Source organism: Macaca mulatta, chromosome 4 (genome assembly GCF_049350105.2).
Source record: "Macaca mulatta isolate MMU2019108-1 chromosome 4, T2T-MMU8v2.0, whole genome shotgun sequence".
Classification (NCBI taxonomy): domain Eukaryota; kingdom Metazoa; phylum Chordata; class Mammalia; order Primates; family Cercopithecidae; genus Macaca; species Macaca mulatta.
The window spans coordinates 440,960-457,477 of NC_133409.1; positions in this window are offsets into that span (position 1 = coordinate 440,960).

Sequence of the window (16,518 nt, forward strand, 5' to 3'; positions counted from 1 at the left end):
GCTCCCAGAAGCCAGGGGGGCGGGCCGGGGGTGGCGGCTGGGAGCCCGATCGCGGGGGGTGCCTGCACCCCCGGCGATGGGGCTCCCAGAAGCCAGGGGGGCGGGCCGGGGGTGGCGGCTGGGAGCCCGATCGCGGGGGGTGCCTGCACCCCCGGCGATGGGGCTCCCAGAAGCCAGGGGGGCGGGCCGGGGGTGGCGGCTGGGAGCCCGATCGCGGGGGGTGCCTGCACCCCCGGCGATGGGGCTCCCAGAAGCCAGGGGGGCGGGCCGGGGGTGGCGGCTGGGAGCCCGATCGCGGGGGGTGCCTGCACCCCCGGCGATGGGGCTCCCAGAAGCCAGGGGGGCGGGCCGGGGGTGGCGGCTGGGAGCCCGATCGCGGGGGGTGCCTGCACCCCCGGCGATGGGGCTCCCAGAAGCCAGGGGGGCGGGCCGGGGGTGGCGGCTGGGAGCCCGATCGCGGGGGGTGCCTGCACCCCCGGCGATGGGGCTCCCAGAAGCCAGGGGGGCGGGCCGGGGGTGGCGGCTGGGAGCCCGATCGCGGGGGGTGCCTGCACCCCCGGCGATGGGGCTCCCAGAAGCCAGGGGGGCGGGCCGGGGGTGGCGGCTGGGAGCCCGATCGCGGGGGGTGCCTGCACCCCCGGCGATGGGGCTCCCAGAAGCCAGGGGGGCGGGCCGGGGGTGGCGGCTGGGAGCCCGATCGCGGGGGGTGCCTGCACCCCCGGCGATGGGGCTCCCAGAAGCCAGGGGGGCGGGCCGGGGGTGGCGGCTGGGAGCCCGATCGCGGGGGGTGCCTGCACCCCCGGCGATGGGGCTCCCAGAAGCCAGGGGGGCGGGCCGGGGGTGGCGGCTGGGAGCCCGATCGCGGGGGGTGCCTGCACCCCCGGCGATGGGGCTCCCAGAAGCCAGGGGGGCGGGCCGGGGGTGGCGGCTGGGAGCCCGATCGCGGGGGGTGCCTGCACCCCCGGCGATGGGGCTCCCAGAAGCCAGGGGGGCGGGCCGGGGGTGGCGGCTGGGAGCCCGATCGCGGGGGGTGCCTGCACCCCCGGCGATGGGGCTCCCAGAAGCCAGGGGGGCGGGCCGGGGGTGGCGGCTGGGAGCCCGATCGCGGGGGGTGCCTGCACCCCCGGCGATGGGGCTCCCAGAAGCCAGGGGGGCGGGCCGGGGGTGGCGGCTGGGAGCCCGATCGCGGGGGGTGCCTGCACCCCCGGCGATGGGGCTCCCAGAAGCCAGGGGGGCGGGCCGGGGGTGGCGGCTGGGAGCCCGATCGCGGGGGGTGCCTGCACCCCCGGCGATGGGGCTCCCAGAAGCCAGGGGGGCGGGCCGGGGGTGGCGGCTGGGAGCCCGATCGCGGGGGGTGCCTGCACCCCCGGCGATGGGGCTCCCAGAAGCCAGGGGGGCGGGCCGGGGGTGGCGGCTGGGAGCCCGATCGCGGGGGGTGCCTGCACCCCCGGCGATGGGGCTCCCAGAAGCCAGGGGGGCGGGCCGGGGGTGGCGGCTGGGAGCCCGATCGCGGGGGGTGCCTGCACCCCCGGCGATGGGGCTCCCAGAAGCCAGGGGGGCGGGCCGGGGGTGGCGGCTGGGAGCCCGATCGCGGGGGGTGCCTGCACCCCCGGCGATGGGGCTCCCAGAAGCCAGGGGGGCGGGCCGGGGGTGGCGGCTGGGAGCCCGATCGCGGGGGGTGCCTGCACCCCCGGCGATGGGGCTCCCAGAAGCCAGGGGGGCGGGCCGGGGGTGGCGGCTGGGAGCCCGATCGCGGGGGGTGCCTGCACCCCCGGCGATGGGGCTCCCAGAAGCCAGGGGGGCGGGCCGGGGGTGGCGGCTGGGAGCCCGATCGCGGGGGGTGCCTGCACCCCCGGCGATGGGGCTCCCAGAAGCCAGGGGGGCGGGCCGGGGGTGGCGGCTGGGAGCCCGATCGCGGGGGGTGCCTGCACCCCCGGCGATGGGGCTCCCAGAAGCCAGGGGGGCGGGCCGGGGGTGGCGGCTGGGAGCCCGATCGCGGGGGGTGCCTGCACCCCCGGCGATGGGGCTCCCAGAAGCCAGGGGGGCGGGCCGGGGGTGGCGGCTGGGAGCCCGATCGCGGGGGGTGCCTGCACCCCCGGCGATGGGGCTCCCAGAAGCCAGGGGGGCGGGCCGGGGGTGGCGGCTGGGAGCCCGATCGCGGGGGGTGCCTGCACCCCCGGCGATGGGGCTCCCAGAAGCCAGGGGGGCGGGCCGGGGGTGGCGGCTGGGAGCCCGATCGCGGGGGGTGCCTGCACCCCCGGCGATGGGGCTCCCAGAAGCCAGGGGGGCGGGCCGGGGGTGGCGGCTGGGAGCCCGATCGCGGGGGGTGCCTGCACCCCCGGCGATGGGGCTCCCAGAAGCCAGGGGGGCGGGCCGGGGGTGGCGGCTGGGAGCCCGATCGCGGGGGGTGCCTGCACCCCCGGCGATGGGGCTCCCAGAAGCCAGGGGGGCGGGCCGGGGGTGGCGGCTGGGAGCCCGATCGCGGGGGGTGCCTGCACCCCCGGCGATGGGGCTCCCAGAAGCCAGGGGGGCGGGCCGGGGGTGGCGGCTGGGAGCCCGATCGCGGGGGGTGCCTGCACCCCCGGCGATGGGGCTCCCAGAAGCCAGGGGGGCGGGCCGGGGGTGGCGGCTGGGAGCCCGATCGCGGGGGGTGCCTGCACCCCCGGCGATGGGGCTCCCAGAAGCCAGGGGGGCGGGCCGGGGGTGGCGGCTGGGAGCCCGATCGCGGGGGGTGCCTGCACCCCCGGCGATGGGGCTCCCAGAAGCCAGGGGGGCGGGCCGGGGGTGGCGGCTGGGAGCCCGATCGCGGGGGGTGCCTGCACCCCCGGCGATGGGGCTCCCAGAAGCCAGGGGGGCGGGCCGGGGGTGGCGGCTGGGAGCCCGATCGCGGGGGGTGCCTGCACCCCCGGCGATGGGGCTCCCAGAAGCCAGGGGGGCGGGCCGGGGGTGGCGGCTGGGAGCCCGATCGCGGGGGGTGCCTGCACCCCCGGCGATGGGGCTCCCAGAAGCCAGGGGGGCGGGCCGGGGGTGGCGGCTGGGAGCCCGATCGCGGGGGGTGCCTGCACCCCCGGCGATGGGGCTCCCAGAAGCCAGGGGGGCGGGCCGGGGGTGGCGGCTGGGAGCCCGATCGCGGGGGGTGCCTGCACCCCCGGCGATGGGGCTCCCAGAAGCCAGGGGGGCGGGCCGGGGGTGGCGGCTGGGAGCCCGATCGCGGGGGGTGCCTGCACCCCCGGCGATGGGGCTCCCAGAAGCCAGGGGGGCGGGCCGGGGGTGGCGGCTGGGAGCCCGATCGCGGGGGGTGCCTGCACCCCCGGCGATGGGGCTCCCAGAAGCCAGGGGGGCGGGCCGGGGGTGGCGGCTGGGAGCCCGATCGCGGGGGGTGCCTGCACCCCCGGCGATGGGGCTCCCAGAAGCCAGGGGGGCGGGCCGGGGGTGGCGGCTGGGAGCCCGATCGCGGGGGGTGCCTGCACCCCCGGCGATGGGGCTCCCAGAAGCCAGGGGGGCGGGCCGGGGGTGGCGGCTGGGAGCCCGATCGCGGGGGGTGCCTGCACCCCCGGCGATGGGGCTCCCAGAAGCCAGGGGGGCGGGCCGGGGGTGGCGGCTGGGAGCCCGATCGCGGGGGGTGCCTGCACCCCCGGCGATGGGGCTCCCAGAAGCCAGGGGGGCGGGCCGGGGGTGGCGGCTGGGAGCCCGATCGCGGGGGGTGCCTGCACCCCCGGCGATGGGGCTCCCAGAAGCCAGGGGGGCGGGCCGGGGGTGGCGGCTGGGAGCCCGATCGCGGGGGGTGCCTGCACCCCCGGCGATGGGGCTCCCAGAAGCCAGGGGGGCGGGCCGGGGGTGGCGGCTGGGAGCCCGATCGCGGGGGGTGCCTGCACCCCCGGCGATGGGGCTCCCAGAAGCCAGGGGGGCGGGCCGGGGGTGGCGGCTGGGAGCCCGATCGCGGGGGGTGCCTGCACCCCCGGCGATGGGGCTCCCAGAAGCCAGGGGGGCGGGCCGGGGGTGGCGGCTGGGAGCCCGATCGCGGGGGGTGCCTGCACCCCCGGCGATGGGGCTCCCAGAAGCCAGGGGGGCGGGCCGGGGGTGGCGGCTGGGAGCCCGATCGCGGGGGGTGCCTGCACCCCCGGCGATGGGGCTCCCAGAAGCCAGGGGGGCGGGCCGGGGGTGGCGGCTGGGAGCCCGATCGCGGGGGGTGCCTGCACCCCCGGCGATGGGGCTCCCAGAAGCCAGGGGGGCGGGCCGGGGGTGGCGGCTGGGAGCCCGATCGCGGGGGGTGCCTGCACCCCCGGCGATGGGGCTCCCAGAAGCCAGGGGGGCGGGCCGGGGGTGGCGGCTGGGAGCCCGATCGCGGGGGGTGCCTGCACCCCCGGCGATGGGGCTCCCAGAAGCCAGGGGGGCGGGCCGGGGGTGGCGGCTGGGAGCCCGATCGCGGGGGGTGCCTGCACCCCCGGCGATGGGGCTCCCAGAAGCCAGGGGGGCGGGCCGGGGGTGGCGGCTGGGAGCCCGATCGCGGGGGGTGCCTGCACCCCCGGCGATGGGGCTCCCAGAAGCCAGGGGGGCGGGCCGGGGGTGGCGGCTGGGAGCCCGATCGCGGGGGGTGCCTGCACCCCCGGCGATGGGGCTCCCAGAAGCCAGGGGGGCGGGCCGGGGGTGGCGGCTGGGAGCCCGATCGCGGGGGGTGCCTGCACCCCCGGCGATGGGGCTCCCAGAAGCCAGGGGGGCGGGCCGGGGGTGGCGGCTGGGAGCCCGATCGCGGGGGGTGCCTGCACCCCCGGCGATGGGGCTCCCAGAAGCCAGGGGGGCGGGCCGGGGGTGGCGGCTGGGAGCCCGATCGCGGGGGGTGCCTGCACCCCCGGCGATGGGGCTCCCAGAAGCCAGGGGGGCGGGCCGGGGGTGGCGGCTGGGAGCCCGATCGCGGGGGGTGCCTGCACCCCCGGCGATGGGGCTCCCAGAAGCCAGGGGGGCGGGCCGGGGGTGGCGGCTGGGAGCCCGATCGCGGGGGGTGCCTGCACCCCCGGCGATGGGGCTCCCAGAAGCCAGGGGGGCGGGCCGGGGGTGGCGGCTGGGAGCCCGATCGCGGGGGGTGCCTGCACCCCCGGCGATGGGGCTCCCAGAAGCCAGGGGGGCGGGCCGGGGGTGGCGGCTGGGAGCCCGATCGCGGGGGGTGCCTGCACCCCCGGCGATGGGGCTCCCAGAAGCCAGGGGGGCGGGCCGGGGGTGGCGGCTGGGAGCCCGATCGCGGGGGGTGCCTGCACCCCCGGCGATGGGGCTCCCAGAAGCCAGGGGGGCGGGCCGGGGGTGGCGGCTGGGAGCCCGATCGCGGGGGGTGCCTGCACCCCCGGCGATGGGGCTCCCAGAAGCCAGGGGGGCGGGCCGGGGGTGGCGGCTGGGAGCCCGATCGCGGGGGGTGCCTGCACCCCCGGCGATGGGGCTCCCAGAAGCCAGGGGGGCGGGCCGGGGGTGGCGGCTGGGAGCCCGATCGCGGGGGGTGCCTGCACCCCCGGCGATGGGGCTCCCAGAAGCCAGGGGGGCGGGCCGGGGGTGGCGGCTGGGAGCCCGATCGCGGGGGGTGCCTGCACCCCCGGCGATGGGGCTCCCAGAAGCCAGGGGGGCGGGCCGGGGGTGGCGGCTGGGAGCCCGATCGCGGGGGGTGCCTGCACCCCCGGCGATGGGGCTCCCAGAAGCCAGGGGGGCGGGCCGGGGGTGGCGGCTGGGAGCCCGATCGCGGGGGGTGCCTGCACCCCCGGCGATGGGGCTCCCAGAAGCCAGGGGGGCGGGCCGGGGGTGGCGGCTGGGAGCCCGATCGCGGGGGGTGCCTGCACCCCCGGCGATGGGGCTCCCAGAAGCCAGGGGGGCGGGCCGGGGGTGGCGGCTGGGAGCCCGATCGCGGGGGGTGCCTGCACCCCCGGCGATGGGGCTCCCAGAAGCCAGGGGGGCGGGCCGGGGGTGGCGGCTGGGAGCCCGATCGCGGGGGGTGCCTGCACCCCCGGCGATGGGGCTCCCAGAAGCCAGGGGGGCGGGCCGGGGGTGGCGGCTGGGAGCCCGATCGCGGGGGGTGCCTGCACCCCCGGCGATGGGGCTCCCAGAAGCCAGGGGGGCGGGCCGGGGGTGGCGGCTGGGAGCCCGATCGCGGGGGGTGCCTGCACCCCCGGCGATGGGGCTCCCAGAAGCCAGGGGGGCGGGCCGGGGGTGGCGGCTGGGAGCCCGATCGCGGGGGGTGCCTGCACCCCCGGCGATGGGGCTCCCAGAAGCCAGGGGGGCGGGCCGGGGGTGGCGGCTGGGAGCCCGATCGCGGGGGGTGCCTGCACCCCCGGCGATGGGGCTCCCAGAAGCCAGGGGGGCGGGCCGGGGGTGGCGGCTGGGAGCCCGATCGCGGGGGGTGCCTGCACCCCCGGCGATGGGGCTCCCAGAAGCCAGGGGGGCGGGCCGGGGGTGGCGGCTGGGAGCCCGATCGCGGGGGGTGCCTGCACCCCCGGCGATGGGGCTCCCAGAAGCCAGGGGGGCGGGCCGGGGGTGGCGGCTGGGAGCCCGATCGCGGGGGGTGCCTGCACCCCCGGCGATGGGGCTCCCAGAAGCCAGGGGGGCGGGCCGGGGGTGGCGGCTGGGAGCCCGATCGCGGGGGGTGCCTGCACCCCCGGCGATGGGGCTCCCAGAAGCCAGGGGGGCGGGCCGGGGGTGGCGGCTGGGAGCCCGATCGCGGGGGGTGCCTGCACCCCCGGCGATGGGGCTCCCAGAAGCCAGGGGGGCGGGCCGGGGGTGGCGGCTGGGAGCCCGATCGGGGGGCGTGCCTGCACCCCCGGCGATGGGGCTCCCAGAAGCCAGGGGGGCGGGCCGGGGGTGGCGGCTGGGAGCCCGATCGCGGGGGGTGCCTGCACCCCCGGCGATGGGGCTCCCAGAAGCCAGGGGGGCGGGCCGGGGGTGGCGGCTGGGAGCCCGATCGCGTGGGGTGCCTGACCCCCCGGCGATGGGGCTCCCAGAAGCCAGGGGGGCGGGCCGGGGGTGGCGGCTGGGAGCCCGATCTCGGGGGGTGCCTGACCCCCCGCGATGGGGCTCCCAGAAGCCAGGGGGGCCGTCCGGGTGTGGCTCCTGGCAACCTGATCTGGATATTTGGAAGAGTATCACAAGGGGTTGTCCAGTGTCTGTGATACTGAGATTAATGTCTGTCTCTCGGCCTTGGAATATTGAGAAGGATGAAACAGGGTGAATGTCCACCCTGTGCCACATTGGGAGTAATATCAGCCTGTCCCCTCCATGGATATTAGGAACAATATCCCAGACTGGGTGTACGCCTCCTGCTGTACAGAGTGCAATATCATCCTCTCCCTCCCAGGATAGTAATTACAATATCACTGGGCGGGAGCACACAGCCTGTGAATTATTATCATCCTCTCCAACTCCGTATACTAGGAACTATATCTCAGAAAAACTGTCCCCTCAGTGCCATATTCGGACAAATAGCAAAGGCTTCTTTCGGGAATATTAGGAGCAATATTACCGCGTAGCTATCCATCCATTGCTATAATTGGAGTCATGTGATACTCTACCCCCGTTCATATTAGGATCAGTGTCACGCGGTGAGTGTACACCTGCTGCGATATTAAAACTAAAGTCCTGCTTTCCGACCCTGGTTATTAAGAACAGCATCACAAGTAGGTTTACACTTCCTGTGGCATGAGGAATAATAATATGATTATTAATCATCAATTATCGATTTTAATAATTATCAATGATACTAAAAATTCATAAGATACCATTATTAATTATGGATAATGATTTTGAATACATGATTATGCCTGCTTTCAATTACTTATTAATATTAATGTCATCAAATAATATTATTAGTTCCTAATACTAATCATTATTGTATTCCCAGCATCACTGGGTATTGATTTAAGTCACATTAATCGCTAATATCATCATATAATTATTAATAGTGATATTACTAATAATTATGATTACAAATGGTTAACCTTTTAAACCAGTATTCATTTTTACTCTCTTTATTGTGATCATTAATATCAATAATTATTATTAATATTAATATAATTATTAATATTAATGATTAATAGACTTGCTCCTGATGTAAACCCGGGAGAGGACGATGTTAATTTCTATATCACAACGGTGTACACCCCCCGTGACAGAGTTTCCAAGTTCTGCTTGGGAGAGGAGGATATGACAATCAGTTTCACTGGAAGTAGAAACAACGGTGGGATACTGTTCTGAATATTCAGGGAGGAAGAGGCTGATGTGACTCCTAATACAGAGGGGGTTACTCCCTCTGAGGGTGTGCACACTGGGGGTGTACAATCGTCTGAGAAGGAGTTGAAAATTTTCCGATGGGGAGATGATATTACTCAGAATATGAGAAAGAGGCAGGGGGTCCACAAGGCTCCCAGAAGCCAGGGGGGCGGGCCGGGAGTGGCGGCTGGGAGCCCGATAGCGGGGGGTGCCGGCACCCCCGGCGATGGGGCTCCCAGAAGCCAGGGGGGCGGGCCGGGGGTGGCGGCTGGGAGCGCGATCGCGGGGGGTGCCGGCACCCCCGGCGATGGGGCTCCCAGAAGCCAGGGGGGCGGGCCGGGGGTGGCGGCTGGGAGCCCGATCGCGGGGGGTGCCGGCACCCCCGGCGATGGGGCTCCCAGAAGCCAGGGGGGCGGGCCGGGGGTGGCGGCTGGGAGCCCGATCGCGGGGGGTGCCGGCACCCCCGGCGATGGGGCTCCCAGAAGCCAGGGGGGCGGGCCGGGGGTGGCGGCTGGGAGCCCGATCGCGGGGGGTGCCGGCACCCCCGGCGATGGGGCTCCCAGAAGCCAGGGGGGCGGGCCGGGGGTGGCGGCTGGGAGCCCGATCGCGGGGGGTGCCGGCACCCCCGGCGATGGGGCTCCCAGAAGCCAGGGGGGCGGGCCGGGGGTGGCGGCTGGGAGCCCGATCGCGGGGGGTGCCGGCACCCCCGGCGATGGGGCTCCCAGAAGCCAGGGGGGCGGGCCGGGGGTGGCGGCTGGGAGCCCGATCGCGGGGGGTGCCGGCACCCCCGGCGATGGGGCTCCCAGAAGCCAGGGGGGCGGGCCGGGGGTGGCGGCTGGGAGCCCGATCGCGGGGGGTGCCGGCACCCCCGGCGATGGGGCTCCCAGAAGCCAGGGGGGCGGGCCGGGGGTGGCGGCTGGGAGCCCGATCGCGGGGCGTGCCGGCACCCCCGGCGATGGGGCTCCCAGAAGCCAGGGGGGCGGGCCGGGGGTGGCGGCTGGGAGCCCGATCGCGGGGGGTGCCGGCACCCCCGGCGATGGGGCTCCCAGAAGCCAGGGGGGCGGGCCGGGGGTGGCGGCTGGGAGCCCGATCGCGGGGGGTGCCTGCACCCCCGGCGATGGGGCTCCCAGAAGCCAGGGGGGCGGGCCGGGGGTGGCGGCTGGGAGCCCGATCGCGGGGGGTGCCTGCACCCCCGGCGATGGGGCTCCCAGAAGCCAGGGGGGCGGGCCGGGGGTGGCGGCTGGGAGCCCGATTGCGGGGGGTGCCTGCACACCCGGCGATGGGGCTCCCAGAAGCCAGGGGGGCGGGCCGGGGGTGGCGGCTGGGAGCCCGATCGGGGGGCGTGCCTGCACCCCCGGCGATGGGGCTCCCAGAAGCCAGGGGGGCGGGCCGGGGGTGGCGGCTGGGAGCCCGATCGCGGGGGGTGCCTGCACCCCCGGCGATGGGGCTCCCAGAAGCCAGGGGGGCGGGCCGGGTGTGGCGGCTGGGAGCCCGATCGGGGGGCGTGCCTGCACCCCCGGCGATGGGGCTCCCAGAAGCCAGGGGGGCGGGCCGGGGGTGGCGGCTGGGAGCCCGATCGCGGGGGGTGCCTGACCCCCCGCGATGGGGCTCCCAGAAGCCAGGGGGGCCGTCCGGGTGTGGCTCCTGGCAACCTGATCTGGATATTTGGAAGAGTATCACAAGGGGTTGTCCAGTGTCTGTGATACTGAGATTAATATCTGTCTCTCGGCCTTGGAATATTGAGAAGGATGAAACAGGGTGAATGTCCACCCTGTGCCACATTGGGAGTAATATCAGCCTGTCCCCTCCATGGATATTAGGAACAATATCCCAGACTGGGTGTACGCCTCCTGCTGTACAGAGTGCAATATCATCCTCTCCCTCCCAGGATAGTAATTACAATATCACTGGGCGGGAGCACACAGCCTGTGAATTATTATCATCCTCTCCAACTCCGTATACTAGGAACTATATCTCAGAAAAACTGTCCCCTCAGTGCCATATTCGGACAAATAGCAAAGGCTTCTTTCGGGAATATTAGGAGCAATATTACCGCGTAGCTATCCATCCATTGCTATAATTGGAGTCATGTGATACTCTACCCCCGTTCATATTAGGATCAGTGTCACGTGGTGAGTATACACCTGCTGCGATATTAAAACTAAAGTCCTGCTTTCCGACCCTGGTTATTAAGAACAGCATCACAAGTAGGTTTACACTTCCTGTGGCATGAGGAATAATAATATGATTATTAATCATCAATGATCGATTTTAATAATTATCAATGATACTAAAAATTCATAAGATACCATTATTAATTATGGATAATGATTTTGAATACATGATTATGCCTGCTTTCAATTAATTATTAATATTAATGTCATCAAATAATATTATTAGTTCCTAATACTAATCATTATTGTATTCCCAGCATCACTGGGTATTGATTTAAGTCACATTAATCGCTAATATCATCATATAATTATTAATAGTGATATTACTAATAATTATGATTACAAATGGTTAACCTTTTAAACCAGTATTCATTTTTACTCTCTTTATTGTGATCATTAATATCAATAATTATTATTAATATTAATATAATTATTAATATTAATGATTAATAGACTTGCTCCTGATGTAAACCCGGGAGAGGACGATGTTAATTTCTATATCACAACGGTGTACACCCCCCGTGACAGAGTTTCCAAGTTCTGCTTGGGAGAGGAGGATATGACAATCAGTTTCACTGGAAGTAGAAACAACGGTGGGATACTGTTCTGAATATTCAGGGAGGAAGAGGCTGATGTGACTCCTAATACAGAGGGGGTTACTCCCTCTGAGGGTGTGCACACTGGGGGTGTACAATCGTCTGAGAAGGAGTTGAAAATTTTCCGATGGGGAGATGATATTACTCAGAATATGAGAAAGAGGCAGGGGGTCCACAAGGCTCCCAGAAGCCAGGGGGGCGGGCCGGGGGTGGCGGCTGGGAGCCCGATCGCGGGGGGTGCCTGCACCCCCGGCGATGGGGCTCCCAGAAGCCAGGGGGGCGGGCCGGGGGTGGCGGCTGGGAGCCCGATCGCGGGGGGTGCCTGCACCCCCGGCGATGGGGCTCCCAGAAGCCAGGGGGGCGGGCCGGGGGTGGCGGCTGGGAGCCCGATCGCGGGGGGTGCCTGCACCCCCGGCGATGGGGCTCCCAGAAGCCAGGGGGGCGGGCCGGGGGTGGCGGCTGGGAGCCCGATCGCGGGGGGTGCCTGCACCCCCGGCGATGGGGCTCCCAGAAGCCAGGGGGGCGGGCCGGGGGTGGCGGCTGGGAGCCCGATCGCGGGGGGTGCCTGCACCCCCGGCGATGGGGCTCCCAGAAGCCAGGGGGGCGGGCCGGGGGTGGCGGCTGGGAGCCCGATCGCGGGGGGTGCCTGCACCCCCGGCGATGGGGCTCCCAGAAGCCAGGGGGGCGGGCCGGGGGTGGCGGCTGGGAGCCCGATCGCGTGGGGTGCCTGACCCCCCGGCGATGGGGCTCCCAGAAGCCAGGGGGGCGGGCCGGGGGTGGCGGCTGGGAGCCCGATCTCGGGGGGTGCCTGACCCCCCGCGATGGGGCTCCCAGAAGCCAGGGGGGCCGTCCGGGTGTGGCTCCTGGCAACCTGATCTGGATATTTGGAAGAGTATCACAAGGGGTTGTCCAGTGTCTGTGATACTGAGATTAATGTCTGTCTCTCGGCCTTGGAATATTGAGAAGGATGAAACAGGGTGAATGTCCACCCTGTGCCACATTGGGAGTAATATCAGCCTGTCCCCTCCATGGATATTAGGAACAATATCCCAGACTGGGTGTACGCCTCCTGCTGTACAGAGTGCAATATCATCCTCTCCCTCCCAGGATAGTAATTACAATATCACTGGGCGGGAGCACACAGCCTGTGAATTATTATCATCCTCTCCAACTCCGTATACTAGGAACTATATCTCAGAAAAACTGTCCCCTCAGTGCCATATTCGGACAAATAGCAAAGGCTTCTTTCGGGAATATTAGGAGCAATATTACCGCGTAGCTATCCATCCATTGCTATAATTGGAGTCATGTGATACTCTACCCCCGTTCATATTAGGATCAGTGTCACGCGGTGAGTGTACACCTGCTGCGATATTAAAACTAAAGTCCTGCTTTCCGACCCTGGTTATTAAGAACAGCATCACAAGTAGGTTTACACTTCCTGTGGCATGAGGAATAATAATATGATTATTAATCATCAATTATCGATTTTAATAATTATCAATGATACTAAAAATTCATAAGATACCATTATTAATTATGGATAATGATTTTGAATACATGATTATGCCTGCTTTCAATTACTTATTAATATTAATGTCATCAAATAATATTATTAGTTCCTAATACTAATCATTATTGTATTCCCAGCATCACTGGGTATTGATTTAAGTCACATTAATCGCTAATATCATCATATAATTATTAATAGTGATATTACTAATAATTATGATTACAAATGGTTAACCTTTTAAACCAGTATTCATTTTTACTCTCTTTATTGTGATCATTAATATCAATAATTATTATTAATATTAATATAATTATTAATATTAATGATTAATAGACTTGCTCCTGATGTAAACCCGGGAGAGGACGATGTTAATTTCTATATCACAACGGTGTACACCCCCCGTGACAGAGTTTCCAAGTTCTGCTTGGGAGAGGAGGATATGACAATCAGTTTCACTGGAAGTAGAAACAACGGTGGGATACTGTTCTGAATATTCAGGGAGGAAGAGGCTGATGTGACTCCTAATACAGAGGGGGTTACTCCCTCTGAGGGTGTGCACACTGGGGGTGTACAATCGTCTGAGAAGGAGTTGAAAATTTTCCGATGGGGAGATGATATTACTCAGAATATGAGAAAGAGGCAGGGGGTCCACAAGGCTCCCAGAAGCCAGGGGGGCGGGCCGGGAGTGGCGGCTGGGAGCCCGATAGCGGGGGGTGCCGGCACCCCCGGCGATGGGGCTCCCAGAAGCCAGGGGGGCGGGCCGGGGGTGGCGGCTGGGAGCGCGATCGCGGGGGGTGCCGGCACCCCCGGCGATGGGGCTCCCAGAAGCCAGGGGGGCGGGCCGGGGGTGGCGGCTGGGAGCCCGATCGCGGGGGGTGCCGGCACCCCCGGCGATGGGGCTCCCAGAAGCCAGGGGGGCGGGCCGGGGGTGGCGGCTGGGAGCCCGATCGCGGGGGGTGCCGGCACCCCCGGCGATGGGGCTCCCAGAAGCCAGGGGGGCGGGCCGGGGGTGGCGGCTGGGAGCCCGATCGCGGGGGGTGCCGGCACCCCCGGCGATGGGGCTCCCAGAAGCCAGGGGGGCGGGCCGGGGGTGGCGGCTGGGAGCCCGATCGCGGGGGGTGCCGGCACCCCCGGCGATGGGGCTCCCAGAAGCCAGGGGGGCGGGCCGGGGGTGGCGGCTGGGAGCCCGATCGCGGGGGGTGCCGGCACCCCCGGCGATGGGGCTCCCAGAAGCCAGGGGGGCGGGCCGGGGGTGGCGGCTGGGAGCCCGATCGCGGGGGGTGCCGGCACCCCCGGCGATGGGGCTCCCAGAAGCCAGGGGGGCGGGCCGGGGGTGGCGGCTGGGAGCCCGATCGCGGGGGGTGCCGGCACCCCCGGCGATGGGGCTCCCAGAAGCCAGGGGGGCGGGCCGGGGGTGGCGGCTGGGAGCCCGATCGCGGGGCGTGCCGGCACCCCCGGCGATGGGGCTCCCAGAAGCCAGGGGGGCGGGCCGGGGGTGGCGGCTGGGAGCCCGATCGCGGGGGGTGCCGGCACCCCCGGCGATGGGGCTCCCAGAAGCCAGGGGGGCGGGCCGGGGGTGGCGGCTGGGAGCCCGATCGCGGGGGGTGCCTGCACCCCCGGCGATGGGGCTCCCAGAAGCCAGGGGGGCGGGCCGGGGGTGGCGGCTGGGAGCCCGATCGCGGGGGGTGCCTGCACCCCCGGCGATGGGGCTCCCAGAAGCCAGGGGGGCGGGCCGGGGGTGGCGGCTGGGAGCCCGATCGCGGGGGGTGCCTGCACACCCGGCGATGGGGCTCCCAGAAGCCAGGGGGGCGGGCCGGGGGTGGCGGCTGGGAGCCCGATCGGGGGGCGTGCCTGCACCCCCGGCGATGGGGCTCCCAGAAGCCAGGGGGGCGGGCCGGGGGTGGCGGCTGGGAGCCCGATCGCGGGGGGTGCCTGCACCCCCGGCAATGGGGCTCCCAGAAGCCAGGGGGGCGGGCCGGGTGTGGCGGCTGGGAGCCCGATCGGGGGGCGTGCCTGCACCCCCGGCGATGGGGCTCCCAGAAGCCAGGGGGGCGGGCCGGGGGTGGCGGCTGGGAGCCCGATCGCGGGGGGTGCCTGACCCCCCGCGATGGGGCTCCCAGAAGCCAGGGGGGCCGTCCGGGTGTGGCTCCTGGCAACCTGATCTGGATATTTGGAAGAGTATCACAAGGGGTTGTCCAGTGTCTGTGATACTGAGATTAATATCTGTCTCTCGGCCTTGGAATATTGAGAAGGATGAAACAGGGTGAATGTCCACCCTGTGCCACATTGGGAGTAATATCAGCCTGTCCCCTCCATGGATATTAGGAACAATATCCCAGACTGGGTGTACGCCTCCTGCTGTACAGAGTGCAATATCATCCTCTCCCTCCCAGGATAGTAATTACAATATCACTGGGCGGGAGCACACAGCCTGTGAATTATTATCATCCTCTCCAACTCCGTATACTAGGAACTATATCTCAGAAAAACTGTCCCCTCAGTGCCATATTCGGACAAATAGCAAAGGCTTCTTTCGGGAATATTAGGAGCAATATTACCGCGTAGCTATCCATCCATTGCTATAATTGGAGTCATGTGATACTCTACCCCCGTTCATATTAGGATCAGTGTCACGTGGTGAGTATACACCTGCTGCGATATTAAAACTAAAGTCCTGCTTTCCGACCCTGGTTATTAAGAACAGCATCACAAGTAGGTTTACACTTCCTGTGGCATGAGGAATAATAATATGATTATTAATCATCAATGATCGATTTTAATAATTATCAATGATACTAAAAATTCATAAGATACCATTATTAATTATGGATAATGATTTTGAATACATGATTATGCCTGCTTTCAATTAATTATTAATATTAATGTCATCAAATAATATTATTAGTTCCTAATACTAATCATTATTGTATTCCCAGCATCACTGGGTATTGATTTAAGTCACATTAATCGCTAATATCATCATATAATTATTAATAGTGATATTACTAATAATTATGATTACAAATGGTTAACCTTTTAAACCAGTATTCATTTTTACTCTCTTTATTGTGATCATTAATATCAATAATTATTATTAATATTAATATAATTATTAATATTAATGATTAATAGACTTGCTCCTGATGTAAACCCGGGAGAGGACGATGTTAATTTCTATATCACAACGGTGTACACCCCCCGTGACAGAGTTTCCAAGTTCTGCTTGGGAGAGGAGGATATGACAATCAGTTTCACTGGAAGTAGAAACAACGGTGGGATACTGTTCTGAATATTCAGGGAGGAAGAGGCTGATGTGACTCCTAATACAGAGGGGGTTACTCCCTCTGAGGGTGTGCACACTGGGGGTGTACAATCGTCTGAGAAGGAGTTGAAAATTTTCCGATGGGGAGATGATATTACTCAGAATATGAGAAAGAGGCAGGGGGTCCACAAGGCTCCCAGAAGCCAGGGGGGCGGGCCGGGGGTGGCGGCTGGGAGCCCGATCGCGGGGGGTGCCTGCACCCCCGGCGATGGGGCTCCCAGAAGCCAGGGGGGCGGGCCGGGGGTGGCGGCTGGGAGCCCGATCGCGGGGGGTGCCTGCACCCCCGGCGATGGGGCTCCCAGAAGCCAGGGGGGCGGGCCGGGGGTGGCGGCTGGGAGCCCGATCGCGGGGGGTGCCTGCACCCCCGGCGATGGGGCTCCCAGAAGCCAGGGGGGCGGGCCGGGGGTGGCGGCTGGGAGCCCGATCGCGGGGGGTGCCTGCACCCCCGGCGATGGGGCTCCCAGAAGCCAGGGGGGCGGGCCGGGGGTGGCGGCTGGGAGCCCGATCGCGGGGGGTGCCTGCACCCCCGGCGATGGGGCTCCCAGAAGCCAGGGGGGCGGGCCGGGGGTGGCGGCTGGGAGCCCGATCGCGGGGGGTGCCTGCACCCCCGGCGATGGGGCTCCCAGAAGCCAGGGGGGCGGGCCGGGGGTGGCGGCTGGGAGCCCGATCGCGGGG